Source organism: Dendroctonus ponderosae, unplaced genomic scaffold, assembly GCF_020466585.1.
Source record: "Dendroctonus ponderosae isolate FM_Combo_2020 unplaced genomic scaffold, Dpon_F_20191213v2 Dpon_F_20191213_3, whole genome shotgun sequence".
NCBI classification, from domain to species: Eukaryota; Metazoa; Arthropoda; class Insecta; order Coleoptera; family Curculionidae; genus Dendroctonus; species Dendroctonus ponderosae.
In genome coordinates this window covers 12,424,705-12,443,556 of record NW_026018508.1, presented here as the reverse complement: position 1 = coordinate 12,443,556, position 18,852 = coordinate 12,424,705, and the positions used below count along the sequence as shown (strand labels likewise).

General features: G+C 33.8%; 1 protein-coding gene across 5 annotated transcripts in view; it reads right to left on the bottom strand.

The window, feature by feature from the left end:
* LOC109537413 (serine/threonine-protein phosphatase 2A regulatory subunit B'' subunit beta) overlaps window positions 1-11,775 on the bottom strand; it is a 46,540-nt gene extending 34,765 nt beyond the window's left edge. For 4 of the 5 annotated variants that reach the window (XM_019904136.2, XM_019904133.2, XM_019904138.2 and 1 more), the window contains exon 1: window positions 7,223-7,524. The gene's annotated coding sequence lies outside the window, so the exon portion shown is untranslated. Of the gene's footprint in view, window positions 1-7,222; window positions 7,525-11,718 lie in introns of those variants that run through there. The other variant, XM_019904135.2, reaches the window with a different exon arrangement.
* Between the last annotated feature and the right edge of the window lie 7,077 nt (window positions 11,776-18,852).

The following is an 18,852-nucleotide window of genomic DNA, read 5'->3' as shown; positions in this document are numbered from 1 at the left end:
CATATATAAATGGTGCTCGGCCATTGTTGCAAGATAGTGTTCGTTTCAAATTATCTGTTATGAATTTCTTTTTATGCCATAAATTTATTATTTTATTTAATTTTGTTTGTATATTGGTAGTAAGATCTTTTTTTTCCGGTTTATATGTTTTTATATCACTTATTAAGCCTAGCATTTTCGTTTTGTATTCACTTTTAAACATAATTACAGTTTTGTTGCATTTATCTGCTGTTAGTATGCAAATGTTTGTGTTTTCATACATACATTTTTTTGTTTCATTTATCAGTCCATTAACATGACATGCCATACTTTTATTTGTGTTTTGTTTTATTTTTTAAAGAAAACTGATGATGGTTGAAAAATACACCGAAACGTATTTTAATTGACAAATAAAGACAATAAATGACCAGGAATTAATTTTGATTTGGAATTGAAACACAGTCAGGAAAATATATACAATTGATTATTAAGCATTAGTCTACCTTAACATTCCATCCTGGATTTTCAGAACATTCCTGGACAAAATACATACTAAATCTAGTTGGTTTATTTGCGAAAACTGTACTGTTAGATGGTGCCTGTCCTATAAAAGTACTATTAACTCAAATCATTCTTCGATAAATCTGTTGAAAGCTCAATTTTCTTCTAACATTTTATAATCGCTTAAATTCATCAGATGAGTCTACTAAGTGAAAAATTAGTGTCTTCATCAGATCATCATTTGCGTATTATTTCTAATCTCTTTTCCCTTATGTATCACCTCATTAAGCCTGCAATCATCCAAAAATAAAACTGTATTTTAAAGTTCTTGGAGCGGAAGTACGTCTAAATCCCAAACGTACTCATTCGTTCCATCGACGAGTGATTTCCTCATCGCTATTTCCTGAACCTTTTGTGCCAGCATTAATATTATCGCACTGAAAAAATAGAGAAAACGCGCTAAACCGCGTGTTCTAATCAACATAAAGCCCAAATCTAAAATCTGCCATCATCAAAGTGGTGTAAAGTGCCCTACCTGGCTAGGTACGAAGCTTCTAAACAAGCACGCAACAAACCACTTAGTTTTCGCTAAATTCTCACGACTTTTCAGGAAAGCGCCACGAATATTCGCTCGAAAACATTCACAATTCCACAATTATTCTGTGTACAAGGTCAGACATCCAATGTTCTTATGGTCTATTTTTGTAGAACATCGAACGTTTTACGATCCAATTTTGAATTATTGATGGCGCATTTTTTTTCTCAACGCCAATGACAGCGAACTTTTAGGCGATACGTTCTCAAAGTTACGTTGCGTGCGAAGTCGTCGATGTGATCGAAAAATCTCCATCAAACGACCTACGAAAAGCACTAGAAAAGTTTACATTCATGCAATCGAAAATGCCCCTCGTAAGTTGGAAGCGGGAAATTATGGCTACAGTCAACAAATTTAACTTCTTAACGCAGTTTTTAATTTTTTATCGCGTAAACTTTTGATATTTAATAATCCATCTCTGATAACTGCACTTCAAATGGTTTAAGCTTCATTAGCTGCCCAAAAACAGTTTACGTTGATACTGTATTTTTGAAAATGTTTTACCTTTTGGTTTTTTTACTCTGCCTCTACGGTCTTTGTTCGAAAATTTTCATAAAAATAACAAAGAAGTAACAGAACTGATTCCAAAGTGGGCCAAGCCGAAACAAAGAACTCAAACATAAAGTTATTGAAAATATCATATAAACTAAATAAAAATAAATTATCATGAGACTAGTCATCACTTGGAACTCTTGCTCACGATTTTAATCGATTATCGCACATTTTTCCGAACGATCAGATAATGTCCCAAAATAAAAGATTTTGTCAGCTTTCTGCAGTAAGAAAAATAACAAATGTAATAAACAATTAATACTAAAAGATTAAGATTATCCAGAACATACCGTAGGCCTCCACTATGATGAGCATTCGTTTCGAATCCATGCTCTGCATTTTAAAACAAATTTAAAAATAGAACAGCGTAAATAAAAGCGAAAAATAATTAGCATTGGGGTCAGTAGATTATTTGGAATGTTAATGCTGCCAAAAGACGTGTATTTTATTGCGGAGAAATTCGGTGGACAAAGGGGGCGTAATGTAGATCAGGTTTTTATTAGGATTTTATCTGAACGGAATTGAATGAAATGAAAAGGATTAAAAAATATTTTTCCTGTGGGTTTTTTTCAGGGTATTAAAGCTTTCACTTGAAAGAAAGTGGTTTTTCAAAGGCAATTTCACGCATCTATCTAGTGCGTCGCGACGTCGAAGATGGCTATTTCCAGACGATCTCGAGTGCCTCGCTTTGGTGCCAAAAATGTACCGTGAAAAGGGCAACGACTTAGTGCACTTTATCTTTCAAATCTCTTCTTTATCCCGTGATAATACAAAAAAATTCTATAAAATACTCGTTAAAAAAAGGTATTTGTCTCTTTGTTAATTTTCAAAATGATCAGGAACCATCGGTTACTATAAAGAGCCAGTAGCTTCCAAAATAATCGCAAACACCAAGGCTTTTGTTGGCCTTGCTTGAAACTGATGAGTTTTTCAGACTTTTAAGCCGTCATGGAACATATAACAACCTTAGTTAAAACCAACCATTCATTAATCATATCAAAACCATCGAAATTCAATTTCCGACGAACATTTTCATTCAATTACATTTCCAATAAATATATGATGTTTTACCTTGCGTTCTGCCAAAGGCCTTCGACTGTCTCTCGCCCACAAAATACGTGTTTTACATACAAGTAGCCGATTTGCGAATAACAAATATTGTGCCATTCTGACCCGAGCGGAAAAAAAAGAGTTAATTAATGAACTAGTTGTTTATACAGCTCACTCTCGCTCTGAATGAAAAACAGACTCAATTTCGCATGATTGCGTTAATATCGAGCAAACCGCACCTTACATGGTCAAAGCAAATTTAAATTCAAATCAGAACATGCCGTGAATACCGGACTGTCGGAAGAAGTAAATATTTTAATGGTTAATTACTTTTCCAGACTCAAGCAAACGACTGGTAGAATTCATTGAACTTGGAATTAATTTTATATCACGGCATATCCGAACGTTTCTTGTTTGAGAAATCCATTGAATCTTTTCAAAGATTGTTTGCAGACTTGTAGCCATATATTAATCATTTTTTGTGAGGTTCTGCAATATTAATCATAATTCGGTTTGCTTGTGTAACTCCACTAAATTTCCGGACATTTGTATGATAAAAATATGTTTTTTATACACCCGGACATTTTGCAGTTATTAAAAGACCACAGCTCTAGAGGCTCTCACTTTTAAATGCATAAACGTTTAAATTCTGGGAGTCTTTAGACCAGAAAATAGAGAAAATTATGCTCTATATTAGCGCCAATTTTCAACTTGATCATTGCGGTCATTGATTTTTGGTGAATTTTCAAACCTTTTAATAACAATTGCGGTTGCCGGTAACTTAAAACTTAGGAAAGAAAACATTGAGAAAATTAGAAGAAATTCTCACCAAACGGACAATTGACTAATAAGACGCTAAATAGAGAGAAACTAGAGTCGCACTGTCCAGAAATTGTCGGATGTATACATGCTTTTAATTTTTTTCGCTCAATTTAATGTACATATTTTTTTTTATATTTTTTTTTCAAGTACATATTTTTTTAATACGTCTAAATGTCGAGCAGATGAAAAGTTGGCTTTCAGACTAGCAAATAGAGAAAGCCATGCTCTATCTATGCTACAATTTTCACTTTAATAACGATTTTTATTGATTTTTGACGATTTTTTGAATCGCTCATGAACATTTCGTTTGCTAATAATTGATTTCAGAAAGTTTTTCAAGTAGGGTCTGCACATTTTCACAACTTTCTAAAAATCGCTGTTAAGACTGATGGAGATTCTGATGTCTGCCGTCTTTAGCCTGCTCGGGGCTTTTAAGGGCGAACTTTTGAAAAAGCGAAATTTTTGAGACGCGAATTTCACAAAATTTATAAAATCACTCTTGCGCAAAGCGAATTTTTCTATTTGGCTTATTCAATCGAGCAATGAATTGCTTTAAATTTTGCAGGAATTTCAAAACTTTATCTGTTTACAGCTTTAAAGGGTGAATTTTTGAAACAAAGTCTGCACACTTTTGATAAAGAGTGCGAGATGGAAGACTAAAAAATTGCCAGAATTTTTTATTTGTTTTTTTATCGGATAAATTGACTTGCAAACTACCAGAGTTTCTTTCATGTAAGTAGTGAATTTGGCGCAACTTCTTTGGTTTGAATGCTATTGAAAAATACTAAGCACGATTGGATTCCTGAGGAATTTTCCTATAAGACTGTGTTTACAGCGGGCAATTTTCTATTATCATTATTTTGTCCGCAAAATTGCGTGAGGAACCTTAGATATCAGCGTTTTGAGCTTTTTGATCACAACTTTGTTAGTTTCGGTTCTATTGAAAAAAGTAAAACGCCACTGTATTTATCAAAAAAAAAACCAAACGACCTCTTTTTGAAAGGAAAAATTGCGTTAGGAACCTGCAAAATATGAGCGTTTCGAATTGAAAATTGGACGCAACTTTGCAAGTTTTAGTGCAACTTAAAAATACCAAACGCCATTGAATTGCTAAAAAAATTTCCTGTAAGACTCTTTTTTCACCAAAAAAAAACGCTTTAGAATCCTGGGAGATATCAGCGCTTTGAGTTGCAATTTTAGACATAACTTTCTTATTTTTGATGCCATTGAAAAAATCAAACTCCATGGGATTTTTGAGAAAAGGTCTCCTTGGACTGCGTTTAGACTGGTAAAATCGCCTTGAAAACCTGGGAAATTTGAGGGTTTTTTGGTTTTTCTAAATCAAGAGACATTTTGCTCCTTTTAGTTGGAGTGTTGATTTTTATTATTACGTTAAAACTCGGATGAAATGAGAAATTAACGTCGTATTCTGCAATTTTGGTAAATTGCTTTAAAAAAATTAGAGCGTTTATTTTTCATAGTGACGAGAAATTTCTTTAAACTAGTTTTTAAAATCTTCTGAAGTTTTAAAAAATCGCTTTGCTTATTGTCACTATTTGCATTACAAGCAAATTGGCAATACCAAATAAAAATAAAAATATGTATGAACAATAGAGAAAAGAAGGATCACATCAACAAAACAAAATTGGTCTGCTTTGTATATCAAATGGTAAAACAAAAAAATAATATCAAACTTGAATCTTCGGAATCTCTTCATTGTCCAGGCACTTGCACAGAACCGAGCATTGAAGAGAGAACAAGCAAGGTTTTTCCCCTTAATTCGCGACAGAAAGATCGTAAAATACTCATGTGCAGAAAACCCAAAAAGGAAAAAACATATCGAGACCCTGATTGTGTGATTCTCCGTCCAAAAATTCACGATTAAACAATGGATTTTTTGTTTAGTTTACTTTGACTGTTGTGAACTCCTCGTTTTGCGCTTCTGACCATGTACTTGTTTTTTTAGAAGCCCTGATGATAACCGCAAGGCCAAAACTCTATTAATTTATTTTAATAAAAAATTAGATCTGCAAATACTTTTTTCATAAAGTTTTCAAAAGTCTTCCCGAAATTGAATAGCAATTTTTTAAATCGTTGAGTGTATTCATTTTTTCAAGCTTTAACTATTGGTGCGCTTATTAGGAACACCGTCCCGAATCACGTACGTTTTTCAGCATTTCTTGTCGTATCAAACGACCGGTTTAGTTTAGCTTTTATAGCATGTATGTACTTTGCTGGGCAAACTCGTACTGTTCTAATAGATATTACAAACTTTCTCACGGAACCTCCTTGGCTGATGTTCCTTTGTAATTTGACATGAATAAATTAACAAAAAAAATTCTCTGAATATACACACGTGAAAGCAGTTGGTTGAAATGTACGATTTTCAGCCATAATCGTTAAGAATATTTGATTGTACTTAGCTGAATTTATTTCGTTTCTAATGAGTGTAAAGGATACTTCCAGAAGAAATTAGTCTGTGGTTAAACACACGCATTTCCCCATTCTGAGACCAATCCCAATAAAATACAGGAACTAAATCGTATAAATTATGGCCTTTTAAGTCGCGGTAAATCGGCAATTAAAGTCATTTTTATCAATGACCATAAAGATCAGAAAGCGACTTTGTTACGAAACAACTTCCTTTAAATTCCACTCGACATTAATTGTTATTGGGATTGCACAAATACTGTTCCATATTTTCTACGGAGAGGTTGTGTGTATAAAAATTAAATTATAGATTAAACATGCGTAAGTGGACATAGTTCTGCTCAAGTCGCCCACTTCAATCGGTGCTTGACCTGGTAATTTCACGACGCCTCTGTCTTTTGAACCGAAAATAATGTTAACAACAAAATCGCCTCTATTAAGAAAAATACTGTGGGTTTTAAGGAAAAGGAAGAGCAATAATCATTACACTGAGAAAACATGAAGATTTTGACTTAAGTGAGGGTCGGAAGCGATTGAAGAAGAATGGAAAAGCACAAGAGCGACATCAGCTTGATACAAGGAAGTAGTTCTTCCATGTATCCTCTTTAGGAATGATTTTGCTCTTAAAGAATATACTCGACATTTAATGAAAACCTCCGCAGTTATAGATGATGATTATGATCAACAATGTTATATTGCTACCACTAGTGGAATAAATAGTTAATAAGGACTTAAGTCATAAGCTAGCAAAAAAAATGGACAGTTTTTTAAATTTCAAGTGTGGTTTTCACCGCTTGAAAAGTAAAAATTGAAAAAAATTGAACTTTTTGCTTGATTTCGATTTTCCAGATTATGCAGTGGCCTCATTTATTTTTCGTTAGCTTATAACTTATGAACTATTTATTCAACTACTTGGCAACAGCATGCAGCATTGTTGATCCTCTAAAAATAGCAGCTACACTTAAACGCGGATCAGATGGCAAGAAGATCTAGAAATTCAAGTAAATGAAGAGGAAAGGAATCAATTAAATTTCTGTTTTTAATTTAAATAAATCGATTTTTGCCACTTCTGCTGTAATTGTCTTCATCGAGTAAATTGTTACTTGAAAAGGACTGTGAGCAAAGTATAAAAACAATTATCTACAAAAAACATATTGGTAGAAAGTGTCTTTAGGCCTTTGCTAACCTTGGATATACATTTCTGGAAGCAACAGGCAGTAAAACGACTCAATAAAATCCTAGATAAAATTGGCTTAAAAATTGCAAAAACACATGCCCCAAAACAGGCTTTACCTATTATCCTGCCAGAACGTCGAGTGCAATTTACTCCCACGGAAAAATCCAAATTTCCTGCTGAATAACGCCCTAAAAGCACATTTTCCACTAGGAAAAGTCATGAATAACTGACCGGAATTGAATGTCGATTTTCAGCAGCAAATAAAACGCAATTTTCCGCGAAGCTTGGACGGATTTTCACTGAGAAAAAATCAACTTTTCTAAGTTGCTTTTTTGACAAGAGCAAGCTTTCGATTTTCTTGTCAACTACTGCACGACCGCACTGTTCCTGAAAGAAAACAAATGATCACAGCTGAGTTAGAGCAAGGCAGCATATGGGAGGAAAAAAGAGAAACGATCATTTTCCTGCTGTGGTATCATAGAGGCGGCATCTATGTGCCGCATGTTGCACTAAGCGCAAGAATCTCCAATTCCTGCAAACTTCATTAAATGCTCCTGTGAAGACTCAACAGACGACAGAATGAGCATTAAACACAACTTTGTTTGAAACTAGTTATTTGCTCGGAGATGGCGTGGCGACCTGCAAAATTTCCTGATCTGAATCAATCTGATTTTTTTCTTGATTTTTCTAATTAATGGGCAAATTTCTCGATAATTGTGTTATGAATTTGTATCCTGATTAGGCCGATTTGTGTGGATTTTTTTAGACCAACAACAGATATTGTGCAACTTTATTTCATTAATTTTTCTTTTAATCGGTTTCTTCAGTTTCGATTAATTTTTAATTTTTTTGCTAAATAATTTATTTTTAACAAATGCTGATGAGATGATCTGAAAATTCGACAATTTTTGTAAATTTAAAATAAAATTTGAAATTTAATAATGCAAATTTTTGGCGGTTTAAAAAGTTGACTTCTAAGCAATTAAATATTTAAAAAACTGTATTTTATCTGTCCTCGAGTTTTTATTTTAGACTATTTTCGTCGATTTTCATCGACTGCTTGAAAACAACTGCAAAAATCACATGCAAATTGGGTTTTTGCTCTGTTTACACTTCAAATTTTATTTTGTTTCTCCAATTAAATATTTATTTTTTGTATTTTAAACGAATAGAGTTGTCCGTTCGATCATTATAAACAAATGTTTTTCGCTTTCTGTGGACAGAAAGTTACGTTCTCCTGTGGACATATTTTTCCAAAAGTTAACTAGTCAACATTTCCATGATGTGAGAATATGCATTTTAATCTTCTAAACAGTGCATAATGAACTTTTCATTATTTATGCTTTGTTAAAAAGTGATTTATCAAAATTGTCCAGTCTAAATTTCAGATTATACAAGGAGGTCGATAAGTCTCTTATGAACTTTATATGGAGTACTACAAAAAGTGAATATCAAAAAATTTCTACACCTAAAAGTGACTGAACATATTCGATTCCACTTAAATACTTTCAAGTTGCTAACACTTCCGGTTAAACCGAAAAATGGCATCAATTTGGTTTATTTTAATTTAACACCCTGTATATTTTGCTTTGTCAAACAATAGTTTATATCAAATTTTATGGCCACATTTATAAAATAAGTATGTAGAAATTCACTGCGGTTCATGATATGTTAAAGCTTTTTCATTGTCTTCTTTTTTTCTTGTTGAGAATCTTCGATCTCTTGAAAATTTTGACTTATTTTGTTTTACTTCTAAATAATTACTTTAAATAAACGAAAAGTTATATCCAAAAATCCGTCAATTTTTGGTAAATTATTCAAATATTAATTTGAAAACATCTCCTTAAAAATTGGACTTTTGAGAGCGCGTTAAGTTACGAGAAGTTATTATTAATAGAAAATATAAGAGAGATCAATACTCTTTTTGCAATTAAATTTTTTTTGCCAGTTTTCGCGATTTTAGGAAAAAAAAACGGAAAGTTGGGCACGTTCATTTATTAATAGACCTCAAAAATTAAATTTAATAAAATACAATTCTGGTTAAATTAAATATAGAAAACTGTGCTCTTTCTGTCCTGCAATTTTAATTTCAATTACTATTTTCTTCGATTTTATGCATTTTGTGCAGATTTTAATTTTTGACTCTTTAAATTTGTTAGTTAACTGTTGAATGAATAGAGTTGTCCGCTCGATCATTATAAACCAAACGTTTTTCGGTTTCTGTCTTGCATTGATCACTTGTTTGTTTTTCGCGCATTTTGCTGAATTTTTGAATGAAAATTAAACGTTCTTCTGTGCATATATATTTTTTTAAGTTAAGACAAGTCACATTGTAAACCTCGAAATATGGCAAACTCTTCAACAATTATGCTTTATTTAAAAAATAGTTTTGTCAATGAAGACCCATTTCGAATTTTTTCCTACTTAAGTAGAAGTAAATATATTTCGTTTTAATGTTATATTTTTATCAATTATTTTAGCAATTTGTGAAGTGCAAGGAGTTGAATTTTCATTCGTTATATCAAATAAACTTTCCTCCAGCTGCTTTGTAATTGTCGTTTCAATGCCAGTTTTCCTCGATTTTTGCCGAATTTTTTCAAGCTCTCACAAAATTTTCATTTTCTACTACAACTTTTTCTGCAAGGACTAAAAACATAACTTGATGCGTTTCCTCCTATATTTTTAATCTTTGCAAAAAAATTACCGGAAAGCCTTTGAGGCACAGATTTTCAATGTTTTCCCAATACCATTTTCCAAAAGAACTTACATCCTCAAAACATAATTTCAAAAAAACCCTGTAAATGTAGACTTATTGCTACAAAGCATAGACTCATTTGACTTAACTTAGTAGGTAGACTTATTGCTACAAAGCATAGACTCATTTGACTTAACTTAGATTAAAACTTTAACTACATAATTCCTGCTTAAAACCTGTTGGTAGAGATACCAGAAACTAGCTGTAAACCTGCACAGAAAAACGACTGTTGCTAATTATTCATGACAAAATATCAAAAATACATCTATCTGTTGAACAGCAAACATTGAAATTGATGAAAATTGCAAAAGTTAGATTACATTTAATAATCCTTCTTTATTAAACTCAAATGTACTGAATAAAGACACTAATGTTTGCTTTGTTAAGCTGCGAAATGCGAAACCATCTACAATAATAAAAATTCTAAGCGCATCTTCGGCAACAGATGTTCAACATTCAGTGGAACATCAAAATGCAACGAACGAATCATTCACGATGGAATTCGATTATTGAATTATCCGTATCAATGAACTGATATGATGATATTCGAATGGATTTTCAATGACGTGCATTTTCTTAATTACGTAGATTTAAACGTTACGCGACATTCATATTTATTGGTTTCGAAAAGGCTTTTAGATGAACTGGCACTTTTGATTGTTTTAATTGAAAGGTTGTTTCCAACGAAAATTTAGAGAGGATCTATTTAGTCATCACACAATTTCGAGTGCACGTGCGTAAGTTTGCTAAATTTAAGCTAAAACAAACAACGGCAAGTTTGTACGAATAACGGGAAATTATTTTGCAAAGATTTGCTTTATGATTAGTTAATTGATCAATTGAAGATTCAAATTGCAGTTATTCTACTTTCAATCTCTCTATATGTTAGCCATTCATGTCGGTACGTAGAGGAGAAATGTTGACTGCAGATGACAAGTTTCGAAAGCGTTAACTTGCTGAATAATGACTGTTTACCACGCTCTAATCTTATTCTTCATAAATAAACATATGTAACAATTGTTAAGTAAACGGCAGGTTTTGCAAAAATCAACATCGACCCACAGCCATGCATTTGAGATCCGCTTTAACGATGTTCACTTTGAAGTTTTATGGGTTTTTGGAAAAATCGCCACAAGCTTATATATTTATTGGCTATTAATTATGAGTTGATAAACCAAATACCTGGTCTCATTTAAAATTGACACGGGAAACTCACCAGTTTCAAACCGGATTTTCTTCGGAAAAAAACAACCAAATTTTTGATCAACATCACGTTTTTTTGGCATAATTTCATTTACTCCCAACTTTTGCATTAATTTTATATTAGTTTGAGCTTCGCCAACTTCATATTAGTATTTTCAGGCTTTTTGATAATTTATCCGAAGGGAGAATGGGAAAAATCAAGACATCATTCTATAAATTTCAATGAAAAATATAACAAAATCACCAAAATACGTGGTTTAGTCCTCTTGAAACCCTGATGCCTCTGTACATTTTTCCGTCCATAAACACGTTCAGTAATATTAATTGCCCAACAAATAAATCACACATATCAACTGCACTTTGTCATGTATTTAGGGCTGGTAGTTCTAATCGCGATTAAACGCGTTAATCACTCAATAAAATAATCAGGGTTTTGAATGTGATAAGATAAAGCCGCCACATGGGTGTCCGATCCATTACTTATGGCTGCAGCTTAATCACATTCAAAACACTATTCTTGACTTGCACATTAATCATTTCATCAACTACTTGAATGATAACTTTGAAAATTCCTTTTATGAACGGAATTAAAAAAAAGGAGATTCGATGAAAATAAAAAGGAAAAACTGGTGAAAGAATTAGCAAACAACTTACTCGATAAATGTGCTTATTAATTGACACACACCGGCAATGTTACTTAAACTTAGCTTAGATACGGTTTGCGCTAATGATTACTTAGATATTAAAATATTTGGAATGACTCGCTGAATACAATGCTAATATCTGATGAAATTTGAAGTTTGCTCTCTAATTACGTAAACTTGAATAACACAATGACATGAACAGTTCCTCAATTGCTTAATATGAAGAGTCGAAAATATGCCGTAAGGCTTGAAAAATTTGGTATTATCTTCATGTGTACAACGTAAACGAAAAACAAACGGGTCAAATTGATTCTTTGTATTCTTTCACGTTTACAACAATACGAAGTGTTGCACGTAGATGCTCATTAGTGCACGTGTTATCAATGAGCATACAGCGCAAGTGGAGGGCTTTTTTTGGACAAATTCTTAACGAGAAAAACTTCAGTTTATTTTCAGTTTCTTCATTTCAGTTTCTTTCAGCTGCTCTTTAGGCCATCTTTTGCCTAATTTTTGCAAATTTCTTTTGCTCGATTCAGATTTGAAACGACTGAAAGCATCTTTCTTCTAACGATTTCTTCAAAAAAACTTTTAATAAACCGACTTGTTGGCAAACCGAGGAGGATTTTGCCCCTTGGAAAGGCCTGGATATTTAAACAGTTTATATCGTCTAAACAGTTGAAGATATCGCATAAGCATTTAGCATCAGGAATTTCGAACCTCTAAAGAAATACAAGCAAAAATATCAATACTTTGTGGTCAGTCGCAGTTTAAAACAGTGTAGATTTCAAAAGAGCTATTTTATTACATTTATTCACTTATTTTGTTTCCATTAGGTTCTATAAGGAACTCTTCACCTTTAAAGAGGTAAATGCAAAAATAAGAAAACGTTTATATTTAAAAGAGCTTATATGGGAAACGAAAGAAGACAGTAAAAAATTATGGATGTCTCCTGAGAGCTATTTCGCCTGAACGTTTCCAGAGCTGCTTTTCCCTCCTCAAAGTCGCGAAAATTTCTTGCCTCCAAAGGAATAAATGTGAATTTAAAAACATGCATTTCTGCTCATACCTCCGAAACGGCTGAGAATATCGAAATAATCATTAGGACCTTTTCGGTGGTTCGTTGGAAGCTCTAAAGAACCGTCTTTTTCAATTAGGCTTGATCAACAATTTTTTGTTCATCCAAAGTTAGAAGCAAAAAATTAAAAATTTTTGGATCATGTCGCAATTCAAGAGATTATATCTAGGCAGCGGCTCAAAATATCTGATTAGTCGCAATGACCTTTTGGATAGAGCGTTTAGAGGCCTCTCTAAAAATTCAAAGTTTTGGGTTTTTTCCAGCTTAATCGTTGATTAATGGGTTTTATTTTTGAAATTATTTGAACCTGGAATTACTTGAATCAGATGCTTCTTTGTAAAGTACAGGCATTGTGGTTGAATAATTGTAAAAAAAATTGTAATTCAAACCAAGAAAGGAGAACCGGAACATTCCTGTTCTTACTTGGTTTTTTATCTTCATCTGGCAGTTTACTATTTTTGACTATGGAACTTTTCTGCTTGATAGATATTTGGTGATATCAAAAAATATAGTCCTTTGGCCACAAACAAACAGGAATCGTTTCAATCAAAATGTTCGCTTCTTGTTGTTCCGTCTTTATTTTACGCATTTACTTTATTTAAGCATTTTTTTGGATTTATTCAGATTTGAAACATCCCTTTCTTCTTCGCGATTTCTTGAGTAAAACCTTTAATGGACCAACTTTTGGGGCCAAAATCTTGAAGATCCTACTAAGGTTTTCCTAATCTTTAAAGAGTTAAAAGCAAAAATCAGAAGTCGTTAACATTTAAAACAATTTCGAAACAAGAGAAAAGATTAAGAGATGCTTGATGATCTATTTCGACTGAGCGTTTCGAGAGCTTCAGATTTTTTAAATAGCTGCAAAGTTCGTGTCGCAATCTAAGAGATTATAACTAGGCGGCGGTTAAAAGCGTTTTTCGTCTTTGTCTCAAAAGGTTTGATCAAAAATATCTCACCGTTAAAGAGATAGAAGCGGAAAAGAGACCGGAGACCCTCCCAATTTAAAACAACCCATTTCTCAAAAACCTGTTTAAAATAATACTCAATCTTTTCATTTTCGAGGAAATTTTCAGTTCAGCTACCAGTCCATTGTTCAACAGCAATAAATAATTTGAACAGGAAACTATTATTTCCACAACGCATATGTGGAGGCACGAAAGGCTTTTCTACTTTAATGGAGCGTAATTGTGTCGCATTTCAAGCTGAAATAGGCACAGAGTGTTTTGCGTACCAGACACAATAAAACGAATCGTCATACCGCATATAATTATTTGTGGGAACTTTTTAAATGCTTCTTGCCTCTGGTTTATTAGCCATGCATGCGAAGCTCTAACAGAGGCTGTGGCTGGCTCTAATGAAAAATACACACACATCAACCATAGTGACATTGTCGGAGTTAGAAGCCCATTAATCAGACGCGGGTCAATTTATTGAGCATCATTTAGGATGACTATTATTTCATCGATTTAACATGTTTAGCTATTGATTGTTAACAATTCAATCACTTGTGGCTGACTGTAAATTAATGCAACTTTGGTTCGGAATCTTTTAAAGAAGCTGGTGAGTTTTTGGGATTTTTGCACAGTTTTAAAGAGAATTAAGTCAGGAAGAAATTCCCTAAAAAGTTGAAAACTCACCGCTTTCCCCGTGTTTTCGGCGAAGAAGCTGCTTTTCCTGCCTGGATAAATTTCTGATTTTTAACAAAAACCGTTGCGCCTCTTGCATGAAAACCTGTTCCATCTCATGGCTAAATATTAATTTCACTTGCAGACAAGAACCAACTTCAATCCATGTATGCAGTAAACAGAAAAAAACAGTCGGGTTAATTGCCAGCTATAACTCCGTTTTGGTTTGCTTATCCCGAATGTAAAAGTAAATTTATTATTTTGTTGATTGCGTTGGAGGAACGTGTTTAAGTGCGGTTTCAAGTGGCTCCTGTTTGCTTTATTTGTCCAGGGCTAATAGCCTGGAATCGTTGTTTTGTATGCGATTTAATTACCAAACAAATGCAGCAAATAGGCGGCGTCTATCTTTCGAGTTTTGAGCACCGGCATTTATTTGCTTACAACTATTTCCAATTATTTAACTAGTTGGAGTTATACTCAAACAATTAGGCGATGAAAGGTTGACATTAAAGAAACGGCATTTAACATTTTGTTTGGGAATGGGGAACTTTAGAAGCTATTTGAAAATGCGCGTTTGAGGAAAAAACTGTTAGGCAAAAGTTCGCTCAGCTCACTTCGCACGCCTTCTAATAATCCTTTAATTACAAACCAATAAAGTCCCATACATTTTACATTATAGCCCATAACGCGTCTGAACCCGACTGTCATCACCCAGATGGGAAAAGATAAGGAATTATTAAGGCTTGTAATGATATGCTAATGCCATCAGAGCCCTAATTTGAGGTGTAAGCAAGCGGTCAAGTTCAAAGAACTAGTCAGCTTAATTAGTTGGCTTTTCGAATTGGCTTCGGATTTCTTGCTGAGGATTTTTCTTGGCATTCGGAACGTTTCGGACTTTTAGTTGATTATGGTTAATTAGATATACGTTCATATGATCCGCGTTTCTTGGCATTTAGTTCAACAACAATGGACTGATTAAGTAGATTTGCCATCTGGACTTTATTGCGGTGCGAGCTTTTTCTGTCCAATTCAACGAAATTATTGCAAGCCGTAAACAAAGCAAATGCACCAGGCAAAACTGGAGAAAATATATGCATGAAAGAACTCTAAAGTCCTTCAAAGTGTATCAAAAAGTGGCAGATTCACCACTAAGAAGAGAACGATAAAAATACACAAAATCCACTTAAAACCGTTTTACGTACTCTTATTTTACACCCAATTTCCTTCTTCCTATATCTTCATCACTGGCAATTAACAACTGATAATTAAAAATAAAAATTTAATAAAAGAGTACGACGAAGGCAAAAACCCATCTTAACAGGATTCAAAACAAAGTATTACAGGTTTTGAATTCTGAACCCTAATCCGCTCCTATTCGCATCAACTGGTTTATTATGAATCGGTTTTCAGCATTTTTCCATGTTGTTTAAGCGCAATGAATAAAACATATTTAATTAAACATTAAATAAACTGTGTACACTTAGCGTGGACGAAATAAAGCAAAAACTGCTGTTCGCGATTACCAAAGAAGCAAGTGAAGAGCACATTAAAAGCAATCAGCTCTGATTACAAGCAGGGTACTCTTAATGATTGATGTAGCAGAAGATGGCGGTAATTAGCCTGTATTAATGTTTATCGAACATTTTACAAGCCGAGATGAGTTATTGACCCAGTCTAGTTAGATCTGAGTAGATTTACAAGCATTTTAATTGTTTCACATAGGCTCATGTTTGGGCAGTGTGTATGTTCCAGAGGAGTTGGACTTTTGTGGCATTTGCTTGAAGCTGAAGAATTTTTCAGGCTTTTAAACCCACGTAAAAACCAATGCTTTCCTGGCGTTCCTCAGGCACGAGTGGCTCATAGATGAAGATTAACCCTCAGCGATTGCCTGTTGGAAAACACGAATTTAAAAAAAAATTCCAAGAATAAGCCAAAAATCCCACAATCCGGCTCGTAATATCATTCGAAAGAGAAAATGCGCTGCTTTAAGTGTGGAAAAAAGCACTTTAATAGGGAATTTCTTAGGGTTTCCAGAATTTTTTCGGATACTCAGGCGAGGAGATTAGCAGTTGGAAAACAGACATTTTCAAAAATTTGGCTAGAAAAAGCCAAAAATCCCACAATCCAGCCCATAATATCACTCGAAAGAGAAAATGCGTTGCTTTAAGTGTGGAAAAAGCACTTTAATAGGAAATTTCTGGGACTTTCCAGGATTTTTTCGGATGTTAAATCGAAACCATTGGTCGTTGGGCAACAACGACTTTAAAAAAATTTGCCAAGGTAAAGCTAAAAATGCCTCAGTCCGGCTCATGATATAACTCCAGAGCGAAAATCCGCTGCTTTAGGTCAGGAAAAACTCACTTTAATACAAAATTTCTGAGAGTTTCCAGGATTTTTTCAGCTAAGCAGAGCTACACTAATCTCATGTGACCATCTTTTTCGTTTGAAATTTTCCCCTCTTCTAATTACCGGTGACTGCAATAACAGGATGAGCGTTAGAAAATACGAACTTTAACTTCCCAAGCCAAGAAAAAAGGCAGGCTTTTAAACCAACGTGGAAAATAACGTTTTGCTAACTTTCCCCAAGCAGTGGCTGCCATCTCCAGAGGTGGTTATTGTGCCGAGCAAAACACCCCTAAAGAAGGAACGTGAGAAAGAAATTATTTTCCATGACGGCTTGAAAACCCCAAAAACTCACTATCTTCATTGCTTATATGTTTTAGTATTATCACGCTCCTCCAATGCTCCTCTTCAAACTTCAAACGCTGCTTTTCATAAGTTCGATGTTTCATAAGCCATCAATTTATAATGAAGAAACCTTGTTGACCAGGATGTAGAGGAAAACAACGAATATCTAATGATTTCATAGTAAAAAGAAGAGTCACACAGTGTAATTTAAATACTCGCAAGTAGAGTACCATTCAAAATTGTTCATGGAATTGATATTGACTGTTCAATAGTTATATGCAAATGGGATCCAAGTTTAATGTGCTAGTCATTCAAGCAAGAGTGTTTTGAATACATAAGACGAAAGATGACCAAAATGGAAGTTCCTTTCAATTTGAATACTTTGGATAATTCCGTTGATTTGTGTGGCATTGTTTATTCACTGTATCATTAGCTGCAACTAAAGGTTTATAGAAATGTAGGCGAAAAGTGTGACAAAATTGACTCAAGCAACCAGACGAATGAAACTAGAAGTGAGCCAGATTCCGCTTCAAGAATTTGCGCAGTTTCACTTTGACAATGGTATTAAATCATACATAAAATACCACCAACTAAGCTGGTTGTTTTACGGTAAACGCCTCGTTGTCTTTGCATCCGCTGATTAACCATGCAAAATATAATGTTTCGCCGCTACTGGCCGCAATCCATCATGGACAAACATCGAAAATAGTACGATTTTAGCGAAATCAACAGTTCCCAGCCATAGTTCAGAAGAAATTAATACTGGAGGCACACCCACGGCACATTATTATAAGCCCATAGTAATAGCGGAAGCCATATATTACACGTTAAGCTGGACCGTAAATTTACGATTGTACTGTGCAAGTACTGGCAAATAGACGGTGCTAATTCAATATTTCAGTATGTAAAAGTTGGCAAATTTGTGGGTGGATTTAGCTGCGGGTTTTCACTTTTCAATCCGGAAGAAGTCAATGTTTAGCGTGTGCAGATCAACTGTGTTCTTAAAAAATCCGGTACGAACAGCTGAATAAATCATAATATTGACTTATTTTTTTACTCTCACGAAATTCCAGTTCTGAACTTGTTCGATTAAGCGCGATTTTGAGCAAAAAAAGTGATCATTTCCAAACGCCATTGACCCTTATTTAGCTATGGAAAGCCTACAATTTCCTACAATTGTGTTTCAAAAATCTAACATGCAGTCAAACCGTAATAAAATACAACTTGCTGTTTTGATATTGATTCATGAATTGTTCGTATCACCGACAAGTCGTAATGTACGTTTGTTTGAGGTTGCCTGATAAAATTAACGGGAATTTTCACACAACGAATTTCACTTTTTGCCCATTGATCATTTTTCATATTAAAACACAGTTTTCGATTTCTATTCGATTGGTGTGCAGCAGTTTTCTATCAAATGGTTTTAGACTTTAGACACAAAATGTGACCAAAAGCTTATATCCTAGAAATCTCTAAATTCTTCTTAGTCCTTCAGCTTCCTTAGTTCACTTTTTAAATACATTTTTCAGTAGTTTTTGTGTTCTTCTAGTCAATACTCTCTTGTAATAAAATCGGTTTCAATTTTTTTATTAATTACAAACCAACGGAGCCCAAGTTTTTTTATCTATAAGCTTGTTCTTCTATTCTTAATCAAATGACGAAAAGTGGCCGGTTTGCGTAAAGAAATTTGCCAGAGATAATTTCACATTTCCAGCTTCCTTTGCTTAACGTTAAATTAAAAACTTTTAAGCTCCTA